This window comes from Microcaecilia unicolor, chromosome 1, assembly GCF_901765095.1.
Source record: "Microcaecilia unicolor chromosome 1, aMicUni1.1, whole genome shotgun sequence".
NCBI lineage: Eukaryota > Metazoa > Chordata > Amphibia > Gymnophiona > Siphonopidae > Microcaecilia > Microcaecilia unicolor.
In genome coordinates, this window is record NC_044031.1 from 105,741,213 (window position 1) to 105,761,776 (window position 20,564).

Here is a 20,564-nt window from a genome sequence, read left to right on the forward strand (position 1 = left end):
ATCCCTTGGTATTCAATGCGAGGCCATGTCTGGACACAGGCACTGAATATCCAGGGTTTACGTGGCCGGCTATCTCTTATGCACTGCAGTTTAAGTGACCAGAAGAGTTCTTGACTGGTTAAGTCACTTATGCGGACATATCTTCTGATATTCAGTGGCTCTTCACCAGTTAGTACCACTGAATATCACCACAGACTCCTAAACTGAAAGCCGGCTATTTTCTGAGCGGTCCAGGGTCGGAGTTGGCACTTTTGCAATTAAATGCCGATATTCAACACTTAACCGCCTCAGTCCTACCTTTATGTGATGTCATTTAGGTGGTTAAGTGCTGAGTGTTGCACTTAACTTGATAAGACATAGCCAGCCAATGAACCTGGATATTCAATAGTCCAAGAAGAAGCACAAAGGGCTCTCAAGAATGGAATAAGTACACTTTATTGATAACCTGACATGGGCTGTATTTCGACATATACTAATGCCTGCTTCAGGGGTCAGTTCAGTCAAGCACCACTTAATATTTGTGTGGTTGCTCACAATACAGAAACTCATCACTGCAAAAATCTGCTCTAAAGACAGAAAAAAATCCTGTTGGGATCCAGGACACCATTCTTGACAGCCCTTTGTGCTTCTTTTTGGACTATTTGTGCTGTGTACTTTGACCCTTTCCATTGCATGTTCCTGGATATTCAATGCCAGAACACAGATGTGGCTCAGCATTAAATAGTGGGCCAAAAAGCCAGTGGTGGCTAAAAAAAACTGCTCATCACCATTGGCTGAATATTTACCATACAGGACTGTGTTTTATGTAGTCTAATTTGGCTGCTTAACTTAGGAGTCCTTTTACTAAGCTGCAGTAAGCACTAGCACACACTTAACCACAACTTAAAAGGACTTACCATGGGACACACTCAGGTGTCCTGCAATAAGTTCCCAATTGGCATGCGCTACCCACATGCTAAAGAAATATTTTTTATTTTTTCATGGAAGGAGCATGTCTTGGTGTGGAGAATGGGCATTCCAGTGCCAATCGGTTAGTACATCCACATTGCCAGGCACTAACTGATTAGTGCAGGAATACCACACGAGCTCTTACCTCCTATAAAATAGGTGTCGGTAAGTCCTTTAATGCCCTTCTGTGAGCCATCTGCTAAGTAGCTGGTTGTTTTGGAGCACCGCCGACCCTGATGAAGCAAGGTGAAAATTTGGCCATTGTTGCTCAAGGAGGTGTTTCACAGCGATGACTCTAAGGCTTGTAGAGTGACATCAACAAAGCTCAGTTGCACTAAGCAGCGCTTGCATAATTTCTGATTAAAATAAAGTTTAGTTAGAATACAATAGATTCTTCAAGAGGAAGGTTTTTTTGTTTTTGCCAATGATGAAGACCTTAAGCTCTTTGAGATAGCTTTACCCTGAGCTCTTTAAGGCTTTTTCCCTTCTTTCTTACATTTATGCTTCTGTTGTTTATCTGTGATATAGAGAACCTTTTTCAGTGTTGGACACGCTAATGGTGACATTAGTGCATGGTCATTAATGCAAAAAAGGAAAAAAAATCACCCATTTTACTACTGTGGTATAAATGGATTTAACACATGAGAAAAACCGATGTAAGGTTGTGCTAACACCACTTTGTACTGCAGCTTAGATAAAGGACCCCTTAGGCAGTTAAGTGCTGATTCCATCCCCGGGCCACTCACAAAAATAGCCAACTCTCAGTTTAGCAGTCAGTGCTGATTTTCAGTAAGAGTAATCAGTTAAGTGCTGCTGAATAGTAGCCAATGGCCCCTGTGAAAAAGTTGCCACCTACACGAAGGTGTAGGCCGAGACTTCAAAATGATCCACCACCTACCCGAAGGTGTAGGCTGAGACTCCAAAGCAATCTGCCACCTACCGAAGGTGTAGGCTGAGGCTTCAAAGCCAGGGTTGATTCACAGTAGTCCTCAAAATGTCTAACTCCTCTTCCCTGCTCACAGGTTATTAGGTCCTGATAAGGGCTCCTTTCATGACTGAAGATGAGTCCCAGAATCCTCCCAACTCCACCCAACTCCACCCCCATCTGGGTCCTACACAGCCTGGGGGCTTCCTATTCTATTACACTTGGCCCCCTTGCCCTTAATAGGGTCCAAAACACAGGTCAACACCAAGTTCGTCGGCCTATGCAAATTATATGCCAATCAGATGTTCAGTTCCACTTCTCAACATTCTTTGGGTCAGGGAATAGTCTCAACAACTTCAGAATGGGTTAGTCAAGCCTGTCACCTCCTGCATAGCCGTCTCTGTTTGGCTACTACCACCCGAGCAGGCTTTCTGGTGTTTACCCTAACTATAAGCACTTTTGAGAGGGTCTAACCAGGCCTAGGGGCTCCCCTTCCCTCATGAAGAAACATACTCCCCATCACAGCCCCACATAAGAGATTTTAACGGGTCAAGAACTTCAACCTCTAGAAAATAGCAACATTAGTTGAAATTTTGCACATATCAGTAGCGCTGCTTGCATACATAAGTGGTGAGTATATATAAGTGGCTTCACTTACATGTGCAATATTGCATAATCACCCATTTACACATCTATGGGGAAGTGATTACAGAGCTAAGCTCCAAATCTTGAAAGGCAGTGGCGTAGCCAGACAGCCAATTTTGGGTGGGCCTGAACCCAAAGTGGGCGGGCACAATATTTTCTCTCTAACCCCCCCTCCCCCCCCAGCATTTCCCAACTCAAAAGATAAATACTTTAGCTGATGAAGATCCCCAAGCTATGTCACCTGAAAACTTCCACCAAAGATGGCCAGAATTTACTTTTACCAAGCTTGGTTGGAAGCAACAACTCCTTGAGCTACCGATAGGGCGGCACCCCATGCATGCTTAGTTGTCAGTGGCTCAAGGATGCTGCCCCCATCTGCCAAGCTCAGCAGAAGGGATTTCTGGCCACCTTCAGTGGAGGTCCTCAGCTAGCAGGGCTTGAGGATCCCCACCAGCTACAGCAAGGGTCAGGGCTGCTGTTAGCCATACTGGGGCCCAGGGCAGAAAATAAAGAAGCCCTCTCCTCTTTAATCTCCCCATCTGCCATTACAGTCTCACACTGACAGACTATCACCAAATACAGAACAAGGGATTACAAATTAAAAATAAAAATATGTAGACAAAAATTGAACTGAGAACCTCAACATTTAGTGCAACACTGGAGAAATAAAAACAAAAATGCATTTCCTTTTCTACTGAACACAATAAAACTGAACATATTCCATTTAAAACATTCAAAATAAAATTATTTTTCTACCTTTTGTTGTCTGGGCATTTTATTTTTCTATCATGTTGGTTTCAGTTTCTCCTTCCCACTTTCCCGTCGTCTTCTGCTAATTCTTCAAGCAACTGTTGTCCATTTGTCTTTTCTCTCCTTTCGTTCCATTTCCTCACTACAACTGCTTCTGAAATATTGATCTTTCTATTTTAGCTCTTTCCTTTCTGTTTTTTGTTCTTTTCTGCCTCTGTCCACTCAAATTTAACCCTCTTTCTAAACTTTTTCCTCCTTTTTACTTTTCAGATATCTATCAAATTTTCATCTCCTTTCACCCACTAGCTCACCCATATCCAAACTCACTCCTTCCCAGCCTTCCATTCCCTTCCATCTTCAATCTATGCACCATTACCATATTTCTACCACCTGTAATCACTATCCTCTCATTCATTTCATTACCATCTCCCCTCTCTCTTTATCCTCTCTTCACTCTCATAGCCTGACATCTCCCTTTTACCCCCTCCCCCCACCAGCATATGCCTGTCCCCTTCCTCCTAACCCATCCCTCCATTGTTCTGCATTTTTCTCTCTTACCCATTGTCCAGCATATCTCTCTTCTGCCCCGGATCCAAAATGTCCCCCCTCTCTTGTGCAGCATCTCTCCTTCCCTTTGCTCCACCTCTCTGTCCAACATCTCTCCCATATTGTCCACTATCTCTTTCTTTCTCTCTCTCTCTCTCCCCTCCAGCCATGTTCAATATTTCCCTCTCTCACTCCCTTCCCTCCACTGTCATGTCCAACACTTTTTTCCTCTATCGTCCTTTGCCACTCCTCTGCAGCCTTTCCCTTCCTCTCCCCATATCAAACAATTCTCTCTCTCTTTTCCTCCTGCATCTCTCCCTCCCCCATGTCAAACAATTATTTCTCCACCCCACTGTCTCACTCACTCACTCACTCTCTCCACCCCACCCCCTCTCACGGGGCAGGCCCAGGACAAGGACACTGATGCCCAACCACTAGTTTCTCCTCCTGGCCACTGCTGTAGTGTGGCGGCCTTGAGGAATTGCTGCAAGGCAGCTTTCATGCCCTTCCCTGCCTCTCTCTCCACCCCTGCGTCCCACCGCGCCTGCAACGGAAATACTTGTCCTCCCCGCCGGTGCTGCCTCGGTCCCTGCACACTACCCTGCCTCTGTCCCTGCCTGCATTCTTTTCTTTGATCGTCACGTCGCCGGCAGCGCTGCCATTCACTCAGGCAGCTCCGCTCCCCTCTGCCGCATCCATCCGGCTCTTTCTGACGCACTTCCTGTTTACGTAGGGCCAGATGGACGCGGCAGAGGGGAGCGGAGCTGCCTGAGTGAATGGCAGCGCTGCCGGCGATGCGACGATTGAAGAAAAGAATGCAGGCAGAAACAGAGGCAGGGTAGCGTGCAGGGACCGAAGCAGCGCCGGCGGGGAGGACAAGCATTTTTGTTGCAGTTAAAGCTCTTGATGACCAGAAAATAGGGTTACCATATTGTGTCCTCTGAAAAAGAGGACACATGCCATGCCCCTGCCACGCCCCCACCACACCCCCTTCCCGCCCACAGCACATCTCTTTCGGATCCTCATCCTGCCCCCTATTCCCCTCCCCATCCCCAGTGATGACTTTGGTACAAGGCATAATCCTACTGTCTCTGTCAGTCTTCCTGCCACTCTGCTGACACATCACCTACTCTTCCTTCCTTGCTACTTCCTTTTTACTTTACATTCTATTATTATGCAGCCTGCAATTTACTTGTGTATTCATACAGTATCATCCTTTGCATTTGTAGCAAAGTACTTGTACCCCACACAAGACCTGGGAAGGAGGCAGCCAGGAGCCACTGGGGAGATAACCTACTGAGTATAGTAGGAAAAGAAAGTACAACAGGAAAAAGCAGAGGTCCCCCTTGACTGGATGTGAGGGAGAGGGAGGATCAGCGTTGCCCTTAGAAAGCCCTAGAAAGCTTAAGAGCAGAGAATTGGAGGGATCTGACTGTAAATAAGATGCAGGCTAGTCCCCTACAGAGAGACAGATGACTCTAGAAGGACAACAGGTTCAGCAGTCCTAGAAGCAGCTGAAGAAATCTCAGGTATTGGGAAAAGTATTAATCTTCTTACCTCATTGTTATGGCGGCGGCTAAGGGCAGCAAGCAAGGGGCACAAGACTAGAAGACCAGACCGTCCTCAGACGCTGCAGCCTCGTACTCGTTGACGTCGACTCTGTTATTATGGCGGCGACTGAAGAGAAGGCGGCAGGCTGCAGTAGCAGTAAGCCGCTGCGCCTGCGTGCAGTGTGCAGGATCATCACATCAGCTGATGCTGATCAGCAGGCAGGTGCTGGCTGGCACGCACAAGCACAGACGCTGCCTCTAGCCTGCCTGCGTCGGCCCCACGCCGCCACGCGTGCATCAGAGGAGGAGTTAGGTGAGGTCGGACTCGTCAGAGGATTGTGTGTGTCTTTTTGAGGGCACCGTCGGGAGTTCGGGGCGGATTTCAGCATTTCCTTGATTTGTCGGGGTTTCTCGGGTCATCACACTGTGTGATGACCCAAGAAACCCGGACAAATCAAGGAAATGCTGAAATCCGCCCGGACTCCCGACGGTGCCCTCAAAAAGAGGACTTGTCCGGGGAAATCCGGACGAATGGTAACCCTACCAGAAAAGGCAGCGCGCAACATGCAAGGGATGTTGGGTGGGCCTGGAGGGAAAGTGGGTGGGCCTGGGCCTGTCCAGGCCCACCCGTGGCTACGCCCCTTAATGAAAGGTAAGCACAATTCTCCCCTTCAAACTCTCTTTCCAAAGCTAGACCCAAAAGGAAGTTATCTGACAGTTATAGACGACTTGAAGCAAGGGTAAATGCTGATGGAGAAATTTTTCAGTATACGAATACATTGCTGTTCATATATACCTTGAAGATCTGCACAAACCATGCACCGAACACACCTTCTTCAATTCTCTGAGTGCACCTTTTCTAAAATCACTGTGTACATGCCATGTGCAAAATCTAAATTTAACAAAAGAAAACAGTGCACGGTTCTTGTAAACTCATTTCCTTAACTATCACTCTATTACCTGCCTCACTATCATAGCTGCTGACACTGACACTTTATTATACTGTGTATCAGTGTTCTGCTATTTTAGGACATGGATTCTTGAGCACTGCGTGTACTGTGAGGGCTCTATGAAATTTCTAATACCATTTCTTTTTACAATTTTGATTAGCTCCCTAGAGCTCTTATAATTGGCAAGCAACATCTGATTTTGAAGTTTGACACAATTACTTAATTTGTTTACTCGGAATCACCGGTTTCATCAATTGGAAGCAGCATGACACAGTTCCTGTATACAGTGCTAACTACTGCTGTGTTAATATTACTAAAGGAAGAATGCTGAGAGGAGGCAGAGTGGTATCTGAGTGCCAATGAGTATCCTCACCTGTCTGTATGATACAGAAACTTTTCTACAATGTGTGCTGGAATACAGAAACACCCAGTCTAGAGTTTCTCAATGTGAGATACTGTATATTATGGCCCATATTTTAGAAGCATCTCTAAGTATAAATGGTAGTATGTAAAAGTCTGGAAAAACTAAGGGGTTCTGTTACTAAACCGTGGTAGAAATCAACTGGCGGTAAACACCGAGACACCCATAGGAAATAGGAATATAATGAGTATCTTGGCTGATTTCTACTGCAATTTCAACTTTCCCCTCAATGGCTTTGCACTAATTTCCCAATGAACATGTGGCCATTAGCACATGAGCCCTTACTGTCACCTATTTACTAGATGGTAAGTGCTCCCACTCTAAAGTACCCCAAAAACGTATGGGATTGACATCAGTGGCATAGCTATGTGGGGCTACTGGGGCCTGGGCCCCCGTAGATTTGGCCCTACACCCCCCTGTCAATCAGGGGCGTAGCCAGTCTTCGGTGGGAGGGGGGTCCAAAACCCGAGGTGAGGGGGCACATTTTAGCCCCCCTCCCACCGCCAACCCTCCCCCACCGCCGCCATCGCCTACCTTTGCTGGCAGGGGACACCAACCCCCGGCAGCCGAGGTCCTCTTCTTCCATCAAGGCTTCGTTCTGTTTCTGACGTCCTGCAGGTACAATATGCAGGATGTCAGAACCAGAACGAAGCCTTGCGCGGGAAGAAGAGGACCTCGGCTGGTGGGAATTGGGGTCCCCCGCCAGCAAAGGTAGGTGATGGCGGTGGTGGGGGAGGGTTGGCGGCGGGAGGGGGGATCGAGGGTTGTCGGCGGGGGGGGGGGGGGTCAAAGTTGGTGGTGGTGGCAGCGGCGGGGGGGGGGGGGTCAGTAATGGGGGGGGGGATTGGTGACGCCGGGGAGGGGGGCTAAAATGTGCCCCCTCACCTCGGGTTCTGGACCCCCCTCCCACCGAAGACTGGCTAGGCCCCTGATTGACACACGCCGATTCCAGAACTACCTTGGAATGCCTGAATACACCCTGCAATAGTAGTGCCTTTTAGCATGTGGTAAGCATGTGTTAGTGCTTACCGCCGCTTAGTACAAGGGCCCCAAAATTTCATGTTGAAATTCAAAATGATTGCTGAGAAAACTGCAAAAAACTATAGGGGGTTAATTCATTTTTTTGCCTCATCCTGTATAGTAAGCTTTGGGGGAAAAGGTGATATAAGAATGATGAATATGTAGAGCTTCTTTCATTTAGGGCCCCTTTTACAATGTGGCGGTAAGCTCAATGCGGACTTACTGTTCGCTAAACAGGAAGTACGCCGGGCTACTGCATGATCCCGGCGGTACTTCCCACCCCCATAGCCATTTCCTGCCAAAAAAACCCCTACCCTTTTACCTGCTGAGGTAAAGAGAGGCCTCGGTGCACATCAAATATACGTGCCAATGCCAGCGCAGGCCCCCCTTTTGCCACAGCTTCGTAAAAGGGTTCCATACTTTTTTAGACAAATCCTGAGAAAGTATCAATAGTTGTTTAGGAAAATTAAGGAGACACAATTAAGAACTGAGTGGAGGAGTGGCCTAGTGGTTAGGGTGGTGGACTTTTGTCCTGAGGAACTAAGTTCAATTCCCACTTCAGGCACAGGCAGCTCCTTGTGACTCTGGGCAAGTCACTTAACCCTCCATTGCCCCAGGTACAAATAAGTACCTGTACACAATATGTAAGCCGCATTGAGCCTGCCATGAGTGGGAAAGCACAGGGTACAAATGTAACAAATAAAATAAAGCATTTTCCATTTTTTTAAATGAACCATCTCCTTATCTTTAATCAGGGAATCCTGTACCTTCTGAAGTTCAGCAGTCTGGCCTTCTAAAGTGTCCCTCCTTTGCTCAGACATTTTTGTATCTTTAACAATCATGTCCAGAGAGGAGCATGCAGAAGTAGTAAGTTTAGTAGGAGCACTTAGGGGACCTTTTTCACACCAGCTAGTACATCCTATAGCGAAGACATAGTCATAGTGTCAGGTTTCACCAAAGGGGGAATAACCACACCTGACCCAGAAACCATAACCTTATCGACAGTAGAGGTGTGGAGATGCATTTTCGAATGGCACCGGCCATCTCCGGGGCCAGCTCCGCAAATGGGCAGAGCCAACCGTATTTTCAAAAAAGATGGCCGGCCATCTTTTTTTCAATAATACGGTTGGGGCCACCCAAATGTCAGAGATGGCCGGGTTTGAGGTGGCCGGCCTTGGTTTTTGCCCATAATGGAAACCGAAGCCGGCCATCTCAAACCCGGCCAAATCCAAGGCATTTGGTCGTGGGAGGGGCCAGGATTCGTAGTGCACTGGTCCCCCTCACATGCCAGGACACCAACCGGGCACCCTAGGGGGCACTTCTAAAAAGTAAAAAAAAAAAAAGTAGCTCCCAGGTGCATAGCGCCCTTACCTTGGGTGCTGAGCCCCCCCAAACCCACTCCCCACAATTATACACCACTACCATAGCCCTAAGGGGTGAAGGGGGGCACCTACATGTAGGTACAGTGAGTTTCGGGTGGGTTTTGAAGGGCTCCCATTTTCCACCACAAGTGTAACAGGTAGGGGGGGGGATGGGCCTGGGTCCACCTGCCTGAAGTCCACTGCACCCACTAAAACTGCTCCAGGGACCTGTATACTGCTGCGATGCACCTGAGTATGACATTTGAGGCTGGCATAGAGGCTGGCAAAAAAAGTTTTTAAAGTTGTTTTTTTGAGGGTGGGAGTGGGTTGGTGACCACTGGGGGAGTCAGCGGAGGTGACCTCCGATTCCCTCCGGTGGTCATCTGGTCAGTTCGGGCACTTTTTTGGGACTTGGACCTGAAAAAAAAGGGACCAAGTGAAGCCGGCGAAATGCTCATAAAGGCCGGCTTTCTTTTTTCCATTATTGGGTGAAGCCGGCCATCTCAACATACGCCCCCATCCTGCCCCCGTCCCACCTTTGCTACCGTGCCGACACACCCCCTTGAAGTTTCGCCGGCCCCGCGACAGAACACAGTTGAAGCCGGCCAAAATCGGCTTTCGATTATACCGATTTGGCCGGCTTCAGGAGAATACTGGTCATCTCCCGATTTGTGTAGGAAGATGGATGGCAATCTCCTTCGAAAATAAGCTGGATAGTCTCTCTCTCCACTTCTCAAACGATGTCTCAGGAATACTCACTGTCAGCCCCAAATCTGTCTCGGTAATGTTCTGGATTTTCTCCATTGCAGTCAATATTCCCAGCGACTTCAAATTGATCCATTGGTTTCCCCCCTCAGAGCATGCAGCACTGCTCATCAAGTAGCTCTTGAAACACTTCCAGGTCTGAGAATGCTGTCTACATTGGAGGAGGGGCTCCATCCTGGTTGAGGCTGAGAGTGCTGTCAGCTTCTGAAGGAAGGAACCGATGCTTCTTTTGGGTCCAAGCCAGAACCTGTCAGCGCACCATCAGCTGGCCGAAGAAGCAGCTCCAGGATTGGTACTTGCTGGTAAGGTGAAGCAATTTGGAACTCAGAGGGAAAGCCCCTAGTCTTCCCCTTATACTTCCCTATAGGAAATACTGGGAAGTGGGCACAGAGCAACACTGGTCCATGCTTCCCTTTAGGCAACCATATTAGATCCCCATGTCAAATTATGGTTCATAATTTCAGCTAAAAATTTGTTCTTAGATTTGGCTTCTAACTGAGGCACCTTAACTCAGCTCTTTAAGTGTTGAATTGGTGGTAACTAACATTTCTCACAAGCCTTAAATATGTCTAGTATAATTTTAAATTTTCTGGGTCTAATCATTTTCATTTAGGAAGCCATACATAAAGCTATTTTAGTAGTGGTGATTAAAACTTTCAATCTGTCGATCCTCCATACAGAAGTACAGTGGTGGAAATAAGTATTTGATCCCTTGCTGATTTTGTAAGTTTGCCCACTGACAAAGACATGAGCAGCCCATAATTGAAGGGTAGGTTATTGGTAACAGTGAGAGATAGCACATCACAAATTAAATCCGGAAAATCACATTGTGGAAAGTATATGAATTTATTTGCATTCTGCAGAGGGAAATAAGTATTTGATCCCCCACCAACCAGTAAGAGATCTGGCCCCTACAGACCAGGTAGATGCTCCAAATCAACTCGTTACCTGCATGACAGACAGCTGTCGGCAATGGTCACCTGTATGAAAGACACCTGTCCACAGACTCAGTGAATCAGTCAGACTCTAACCTCTACAAAATGGCCAAGAGCAAGGAGCTGTCTAAGGATGTCAGGGACAAGATCATACACCTGCACAAGGCTGGAATGGGCTACAAAACCATCAGTAAGACGCTGGGCGAGAAGGAGACAACTGTTGGTGCCATAGTAAGAAAATGGAAGAAGTACAAAATGACTGTCAATCGACAAAGATCTGGGGCTCCACGTAAAATCTCACCTCGTGGGGTATCCTTGATCATGAGGAAGGTTAGAAATCAGCCTACAACTACAAGGGGGGAACTTGTCAATGATCTCAAGGCAGCTGGGACCACTGTCACCACGAAAACCATTGGTAACACATTACGACATAACGGATTGCAATCCTGCAGTGCCCGCAAGGTCCCCCTGCTCCGGAAGGCACATGTAACGGCCCGTCTGAAGTTTGCCAGTGAACACCTGGATGATGCCGAGAGTGATTGGGAGAAGGTGCTGTGGTCAGATGAGACAAAAATTGAGCTCTTTGGCATGAACTCAACTCGCCGTGTTTGGAGGAAGAGAAATGCTGCCTATGACCCAAAGAACACCGTCCCCACTGTCAAGCATGGAGGTGGAAATGTTATGTTTTGGGGGTGTTTCTCTGCTAAGGGCACAGGACTACTTCACCGCATCAATGGGAGAATGGATGGGGCCATGTACCGTACAATTCTGAGTGACAACCTCCTTCCCTTCGCCAGGGCCTTAAAAATGGGTCGTGGCTGGGTCTTCCAGCACGACAATGACCCAAAACATACAGCCAAGGCAACAAAGGAGTGGCTCAGGAAGAAGCACATTAGGGTCATGGAGTGGCCTAGCCAGTCACCAGACCTTAATCCCATTGAAAACTTATGGAGGGAGCTGAAGCTGCGAGTTGCCAAGCGACAGCCCAGAACTCTTAATGATTTAGAGATGATCTGCAAAGAGGAGTGGACCAAAATTCCTCCTGACATGTGTGCAAACCTCATCATCAACTACAGAAGACGTCTGACCGCTGTGCTTGCCAACAAGGGTTTTGCCACCAAGTATTAGGTCTTGTTTGCCAGAGGGATTAAATACTTATTTCCCTCTGCAGAATGCAAATAAATTCATATACTTTCCACAATGTGATTTTCCGGATTTAATTTGTGATGTGCTATCTCTCACTGTTACCAATAACCTACCCTTCAATTATGGGCTGCTCATGTCTTTGTCAGTGGGCAAACTTACAAAATCAGCAAGGGATCAAATACTTATTTCCACCACTGTATGTGGGCTGAACAGGCTCAGTTTTGGGCTGAAGGCCAACCAAGGGGCTGGAATTTATTAGATTGACAATAATATCAAGCTGAGAAGTCATAAGCTCATGTTAAAAAGAGCTGGAAAATGTATGCATTTGTCTTTTGCATAGTTCTCACTTCTTGTTTCCTTACATGCGTATTTTTTTTTACTAATTGCAGGCAAATTTAAAACCCATGGAGGCTTGAAGGTCCTTGGATAATGCGTACCTGTAGAACAAGAAATTGATTTTCAAAAGGACATACCCCTTTTGAAAATTCAGAGCCAGCAGCAACTGTGTGTACCCTTTTACAAGCATTGAAACTTAAAAAAAAAATGTTTTCGGGAGCTTTTTGCCGATGATTGGTCTTAGTCAACAGGCTGCTGTGGCACTCCTGTTTCAGTGATGAAGCTGATTTGACATGTTTGATTTCCACAGAAAGAGCTTGTGACTGCTGAGGCTTTTTTTCTCCAATTAGTATAAATATTTATGAAATAAAAAAAATTTACATTAGAACATTGGAGAAAGAATTTAATGCTGCTATTGCAGGTTTTTCTATAGGTGAAATAAGTTCCACGTTTTTTGTTTTAAGCTAAAATCTAAGTACACCATATCTAGCTCTCTCCCTCGATCCAACACTCTGGTTACCCAGGGTATCTTTTACTAAGGCGCGCTCACATTTTTAGCACGCACTAAAATTGTGGGCGCGCTAGACATTAGAGACGCCCATAGGAATGTATTGGCGTCTCCATTTAGCACGCCCACAATTCTAGCACATGCCAAAAACATAAGCGCATCTTAGTAAAAGACCCTCCCAGTCAAAGAAATTAATCAGATTTGCTTGACAGTCCCTGCCTGTAGAGAAACCATGTTGCCTTGAGTGCTGCAATCCATTGGATTTCAGAAACGTCACTATTCTCTGTTTTAAAAGTGTTTCCATTCTTTTATTTACCACAGAAGTTAGTCTTACTGACCTGTAGTTCGCAACCTCTTCTGTACTTCCAGTTTTGTGGAGAAGGGACCACATTCACCCTTCTCCAGGAATATCATTTAATTTTGTTTTCTTCTAGAAATAGTGCACACTATTTGCAATTCATCCGCACTGTTTGCAAATAACACATACTAGGAGGCTTAAGTGCTCCTGCATTAATTATGTGCAGTTGCTGCACACTAGGGACAACATTCATGTATGACCTGCAAATTAAATGAAAAAGATCTTTTTTTTTACTGCCATGTTAAAAATGGGCTTTACTGTGTTTTAATGTGGGACTTTCCTGCCTGCTAAGCCCATTTTGTAACTGCATTTCAGTAAAAGAGCTCCGCCATAAACAAAAACTGTGCCCATGTACATCCATGGAAATAACATCCTCAGCTTTCCTAGGCCTCAACTGCTGTTCTAGAATAATCTATTTAAGTGGTTCTCAAACTTTTTTCTTCATCACAATATACTTGACAGGGAATGATCATGCATATAATAAAACTGTTCTTTTCAATCTGCTACCTAACCAACAGAAGTCTAAACATGATGCTATTGTTGAAAATAATGCAATTAAGTGTAAATAAAGTACAATTGTCTTAGCAGAATTCACTTTTTTAAACAAAACTTCCTTCATCTGAAAAGATCTGGGCTGGGGTGTAAGTGTACATATATCTTATTATCAATGTCAAGAAATATTGGCCTGGTCTGGAGGTGTAACATGAGTAACATAGTAGATGACGGCAGAAAAAGACCTGCACAGCCCATCCAGTCTGCCCAACAAGATAAACTCACATGTGCCATTTTTTGTGTATACCTTACCTTGATTTGTACCTGTCTTTTTCAGGGCACAAATCGTATAAGTCTGCCCAGCACTATCCCCGTCCCCCAACCACCCGCCCTGTCCCGCCTCCCACCACCGGCTCTGGCACAGACTGTATAAGTCTGCCCAGCACTATCCCCGCCTCCCAGCCACCTGCCCTGCCTCTCACCACTGGCTCTGGCACAGACCGTATAAGTCTGCCCAGCACTATCCCCACCTCCCAACCACCAGCCTTGCCTCCCACCACCGGCTAAGCTTCTGGGGATCCCTTCCTTCTGAGCAGGATTCCTTTATGTTTATCCCACGCATGTTTGAATTCCGTTACCATTTTCCTCTCCACCACCTCCCGCGGGAGGACATTCCAAGCATCCACCACTCTCTCCGTGAAAAAATACTTCCTGACATTTTTCTTGAGTCTGCCCCCCTTCAATCTCATTTCATGTCCCCTAGTTCTATCGCCTTCCCATCTCCGGAAAAGGTTCGTTTGCGGATTAATACCTTTCAAATATTTGAACGTCTGTATATCACCCCTGTTTCTCCTTTTCTCCAGGGTATACATGTTCAGGTCAACAAGTCTCTCCTCATACGTTTTGCAACGCAAATCCCATACCATTCTCGTAGCTTTTCTTTGCACCGCTTCCATGTTTTTAACATCCTTCGCAATATACGGCCTCCAAAATTGAACACAATACTCCAGGTGGGGTCTCACCAATGTCTTAAACAGGGGTATTAAAACCTCTTTTCTTCTGCTGGTCACACCTCTCTCTATACAGCCTAGCAATCTTCTAGCTATGGCCACCGCCTTGACACACTGTTTCGTCGCCTTCAGGTCCTCAGATACTATCATCCCAAGATCCCTCTCCCCGTCCGTACCTATCAGACTCTCACCACCTAACACATTTGTGAACTCAAGTATGAAAAGCTAGATGCATGTATTAATCTATATTTTAGACCTTTACAGCTGGGGAAGTGAAGATTTAGGAATGTGCGTGCCGATCTTTTAGCATTTCTGGGTGGTAAGTCAATAAGGTCTAACATGTAGGTCGGAGCATTACCGTGAATTATTTTATGCACCAGAGTGCATATTTTGAAAGTTATACTTTCTTAAAGAGGGAGCCAGTGTAAGTTTTCTCTTAGGGGCCTAGCACTTTCGTATTTTGTTTTTCCAAATATAAGTCTGGCTGCAGTGTTTTGGGCAGTCTGAAGTTTTCTGATGATTTATTCTTTACAGCCAGCAAGAAGACCATTACAATAGTCTAAATGACTCAGTACCATTGATTGTACTGTGGAGGGGCATTTTCAATATGTTGTCCAAGTTGGACTTTGGACGTTTTATGCTAAATGTCCCACATCTGAAAACATGACCACTTTTGAAACTGCAAAACATCTATCTGTTGTTGTTTTTTAAAAAAATTCCATTTGTAACGAGTTTTTGTGCTCTGTGCATTTATCTTTTCAGGCCATATTTGAAAAAAAAAAAAAAAGTACAAGTGAAAAATGTAGAAGATCAAGGAGGGGCCAGTATTTTTGCTAGACTGGTTCCCCAAACAATGGGGCATCCTAGGTGGCACTGCTGTGGACTTTATCTAAATGCTCCCAGGTACACATCTCACCATTGCTCCCCTATTTTGTCTGCTGAGCTCTCCAAAACCCACGCCATCTTTGTGAAATTGGTTATCACGATTACAACTGGTTGAGCTGTATATTCATTTTGGATCTAAAGTGGTGCCCTTCCTGAGGCAGCCAGTAAGTTGGCGAAACAATGCACACTTGTAGAAGGGTGGCACGAGAGGAGTGCTATTTACTCATTTTGGATTATCGGACCTTCTCTCCGGACAAAACTACGGACAGCCCAAGTTTCCGATTTCTCGAAGGTTACCACAGCCTGGAAGCTTGGAAGCTAAGCATTGCTGGACTCATAGATTTACTACAATTTTCTCCATTGAAGCAGCGTATTACTGGACTATTTGTAGTGAATTCATTTTGATTACTTCAGTTTAATTATTCATCAATAGATTAAGTGCTCGGCTGTGAGTTAGAGAGTCTAGGACTGTACAGAGGGTTTTGTCTGTATGTTGAATATAGAAGGGTGAGAAAGGCTATAGATTGCGTAGGTTGATTTGTGTATGTTCGTTTTGGTGTTAGGTGCCTCACTTATCTAAGCTTTAATATTAGTGTTGGAGAAATTGAGTTTTTTAAAAATCATTTGTTTTTCTCATGTTTTTATGAGTTTTTTTACGCATGATTCTTTTTTTCTCCTCACTGGGACCGATGATATTACCCTACTCCAAATTTATATAGTGGAGTTTAGTGTACTTTATATATGCTCCCTATATGGAGCTTTGAGGTCCCCACTTGGTAATTTCAGTATAAGGATCTTGGTGTTTAATCTTTTGCTTGGATAAGGGAACCACCTGCAAAACATTTATTTTCAAACTCTATAATACGTAACATAAATAAATAAATAAAATAGACTTGTTCTTTATGCACTTACTTTTAGCATTAACTAGCTAAGGCATCCATTTGCTAAAGGGTGGTGGGTCTAACACTGCCTTGGCGTGTGGCAAATCAGGCCTACAGCCAAGCCCGGAGGTCCCGACCTCTGCCAAGCACCAACTCTGGTGCAAGAAAATTCATTTTTATTTTCTAGCACCGGGGGCTTACCTGACAGAAATTAGGCAGCCTCGTGCACTGCCTGGTCACCACAGGGGTAGCGCAGGAGCCCTTACCACCTCCTAAATGGGTAGCAGTAAGGACTCCCCCAGGAAATGGCCGCATGGCAAGTGGTTCACTTACAGCAGGCCATTTCCTTTAAAAAAAAGTCTTACCTGCTGTGGTAAAATGGGGCCTCGGTGCACAGCTAATCCACGCACCGGTGTTACCGCAGGGCCCCTCTTACCCCAGCTTGGAACAAGGGGCCCTAAATCTAGCCCCAGCTATACAACTAGACAGATTTAACAAGAGAATTATATCTGCCTTATTTAAAAGATGGGTGCATGGAATTCCTACTTTTTCTGCTCAGCAAGCTACATCTAATTGGCTTTACCGGTTAAAGATGGCAATGTTGATTGAGGGTGAAGGGCTATTCTTATCCATACTCAAATATTAACCTTACCAATCTTTGAATTGCAATTAGATGACTTGATTGAAAAATAAATTCTCAAAGCACTGTTCTCAGGGATCATGAATCCTACATCATAGATCAAGAAATAAGAATCAGGTCACCTTCATTGGAGAGTTCTTTATCCATAGGACTACATTACTAACATGCATTAATGGATTAAGACATATTCTTGCACATTAACATGATTTGATGCAATTTAATGAGCATCATTCAAACCAGGTTCTGTTATTGTCCCTGTGCCTTATTTACTGAAAATGTGAAATCACATTATTTTCTATTAATACTTGATAATACTTTAACTTACATTAGTAAATCTAGCCCATAGTCTGTAAAATAGCTACATATAATATTAGTTTGGATTTTTATGTTTATGATATCTTTGCAAAATGTAGATAAAAAGAAGTCATTAACTGAATGGGACCATCTAGGGGAAGCAGAAAAACAGTGGGCAAAACTGAAAGGAGACATTTTAAGGGCACCAAACCTTTTTGCTAGGAAAGTAAATAGAAGTAAGAGGTAAAAGAATCCATATGGTATTAGAAAGAAGTAGCTGAAACAAAAATAAATTACAAGGATTTGCAGAAAGAGGAAGGCAAGCAATAACATCTGGAGAAGCTAAGAGAAGCTGGTGAAATAGTCAGGAAAGCAAAGATGCAAATGATAGAAAAATAAAAAGTAAACTAAAATAGGAAGATAAAGACTTTTTAGATATGTTAGTGACAGGAGGAAGTGTAAAACTGGCATTGTGAAACTCCAGGGTGAAGAGAGAAATACAGAGGCTGATGAGGAAAAGTAGAATTGCTTAACAATTATTTCTCTTCTGCGTTTGACGGATGAAAGGCTAGGAGCTGAAGCTCAGAATGCAAACACAACTGCTACTACTAATAATTATTATTTCTAAAGTGATACTGGATATATATTGTGCTGTACACATTATATACAGGTACTTTCTCTGTCCCTAGAGGGCTCAAAATCTAAGTTTTTGTATCTGGAGCAAAACATAGTGGTCCTTTTACTAAGTTGCGCTGAAAAATGGCCTGCAGTAGTGTAAATGTGTGTGTTTTGGGCATGCACAGAATTATTTTTAGTGCACCTACAAAAAATGCCTTTTTAAAATGTTTGCTGAAAATGAATGTGCAGTAAAATGAAAATTGCCGCGTGTCCATTTTGAGTCTGAGACCTTATTGCAAGCCATTGACCTAGCGGTAAGGTCTCATGCAGTAACCAGGCGGTAATGGTCTACGTATGTCAAATTCCACTTGACGCGCATAGCTGCCGTGTGTCAGAAAAATATATATTTTGTGGATGTGTACCAAAATTGAAATTACCTCAAGGGCCACGCGGTAACTGGGTGGTAACTCCAATTTGGTGTACATTGGGCATGTGTAGGCACCTACGCGGCTTAGTAAAAGGGCCCCTTAGATTGTGAGCCCTCTAGAGACAAAGAAAATGCCTGTATATAATATGTACAGCACTATGTATGCCTAGTAGCACTATAGAAATGAATAGTAGTAGCAGTTGTGTTTGAATTCTGAGCTCCTGCTCCTGTCTCTTTATCGTCGAACACAGAAGAGAAATAATTGTTAAGCAACACAACTAGGAATGGAAGTAAGGACTCTTCTCATGGGGAGACAGCTAAACTAAAAATAGGCAAAGTGGTGGGACCAAATGAGTACCTTTGGGGATATTGAAGAAACTTAGGGAAGCTCTACTGTATCACCTTTTCAATGCTTCTTTAGTGTTGGCAGTAGTTCCAGAGGACTGGAGGCGAGTGGATATGGTTCAACTCCACAAAAGTGGAAGTAAGGAAAAGGCTGGGGTACAGATCAGTTAGTCTGATCTGTACATTAGATTAATACAATAGCTACTAAAGCAAAGAGGGCAAGACTAGCACTAATAAGACACTGATTGTTAACCACTGATCTAACTTACTTTCAATGCTGATTTTAACTTCCTGGTCCTCCTTAGTGGTACATTTCGTTAGATAAATTTGATTGATTTCTTGGACTGGTTGACCAGAGAGTTGGACCAAGGGAGAGTGCTAGATGTGATATATTTAGATTTCAGAAAGGCTTCTGTCATGGTTCTACATAAGTGAATCATAAACAAACTGAGTACTCTTGGTATGGGACCTGGAATACCTGATTAGGTCATAGACTGCTTGAGTGAAAGGCGATAAAGGTAGCTATAAATGGAGTTAACTCTGAGATCAGGGGTGTTAGCAGTTGCATGCTGCAAGGATTGGTCCTTGGTCCAATTCTTTTCAACATTTTTGTAATTGATATTATGGAAGGGCTGTCAAGTAAGGTTTACCTCTTAGCGGATGATACATAGGGTAGACATCTTGAAAGGTGTGGGTAACATAAGGAATGGTTGAAGGAAGCTTGAAGAATGGTCTAGAATTTGGCATCTAAAATGTAATCATATGTACTACTAGAAACCATTTTCTTCTTTTTCCTTCTTTTTTTAAATTTTTTCTTAAATGCTGTGATTTGAGTGACCCTAAATACCCGTAGGTGTTAAATTAGTAAGTGCTCCGTAAAACACATATTGCTACGGCTGGTCAACTGATAGGCAATATGTAACACCCGACATCATAGCACTTTTGCCCTCCCTCTCTCCTAATATGATGAATGTCTTGCAGAGTATATCAATACACCAAACATATGGCAATCTGCGTAATAAGTACTTAGCTTAGGGCTTGATTCTTCTTGTCCTCAGGGTACTACATAGCCTTCCTCAGAAGACCACCGGAGCTCAGTGGGTGGTATAACGTGTTCGTGATAGAAGTGAAGTCCATTGTTGTTCAGTTGTTTGTTTTCTCTGATCTTCTTGTTCTCAACACAAATGTGTTTCGTGATTTATCGCGAAGGAGATCCGCCAGCAAGCGGAGAACTCACGAGTTCAGGGGTAAATATGGGAGGAGATCTGCCGGCAAGCAGAGAACGTGGTCGCTCTCCCACTTTTTGCTTTCTTCGCAATTTATCGCGTCATCAGGAGAACTTAATAACACGGCAGAGGGTGAGACTGGCGTTCTGCCTTTCAGACTATGATTAGAGGATGGGAGCAAGGCTTCCGTGTTATTAAGTTCTCCTGATGATGCAAGAAATTGCAAAACACATTTGTGTTGAGAACAAGAAGATTAGAGAAAACGAACAGCTGGACGCAATCCTATCTGATGATCATAAGGTGGCCAAACAGGTAGAAAAGGCAATGATAAAAGCCAGAAGAATGCTTGGATGTATAGGAAGTGGGATAGCCAGCAGGGAAAGGAGGTGATAGTATCTCTGTATGTCTCTAGTAAAATCCTGGAGTACTGTGTTCAATTCTGGAGACTGCACCAACAAATGGATGTAAACAGGATAGAGATGATTCAGAAGTCAGCTACTGAAATGGGCAGTGGTCTTCATTATAAAGCATATGGTGGTCAAACTTAAAGATCTAAATATTTATATTTTGGAAGAAAGGCAG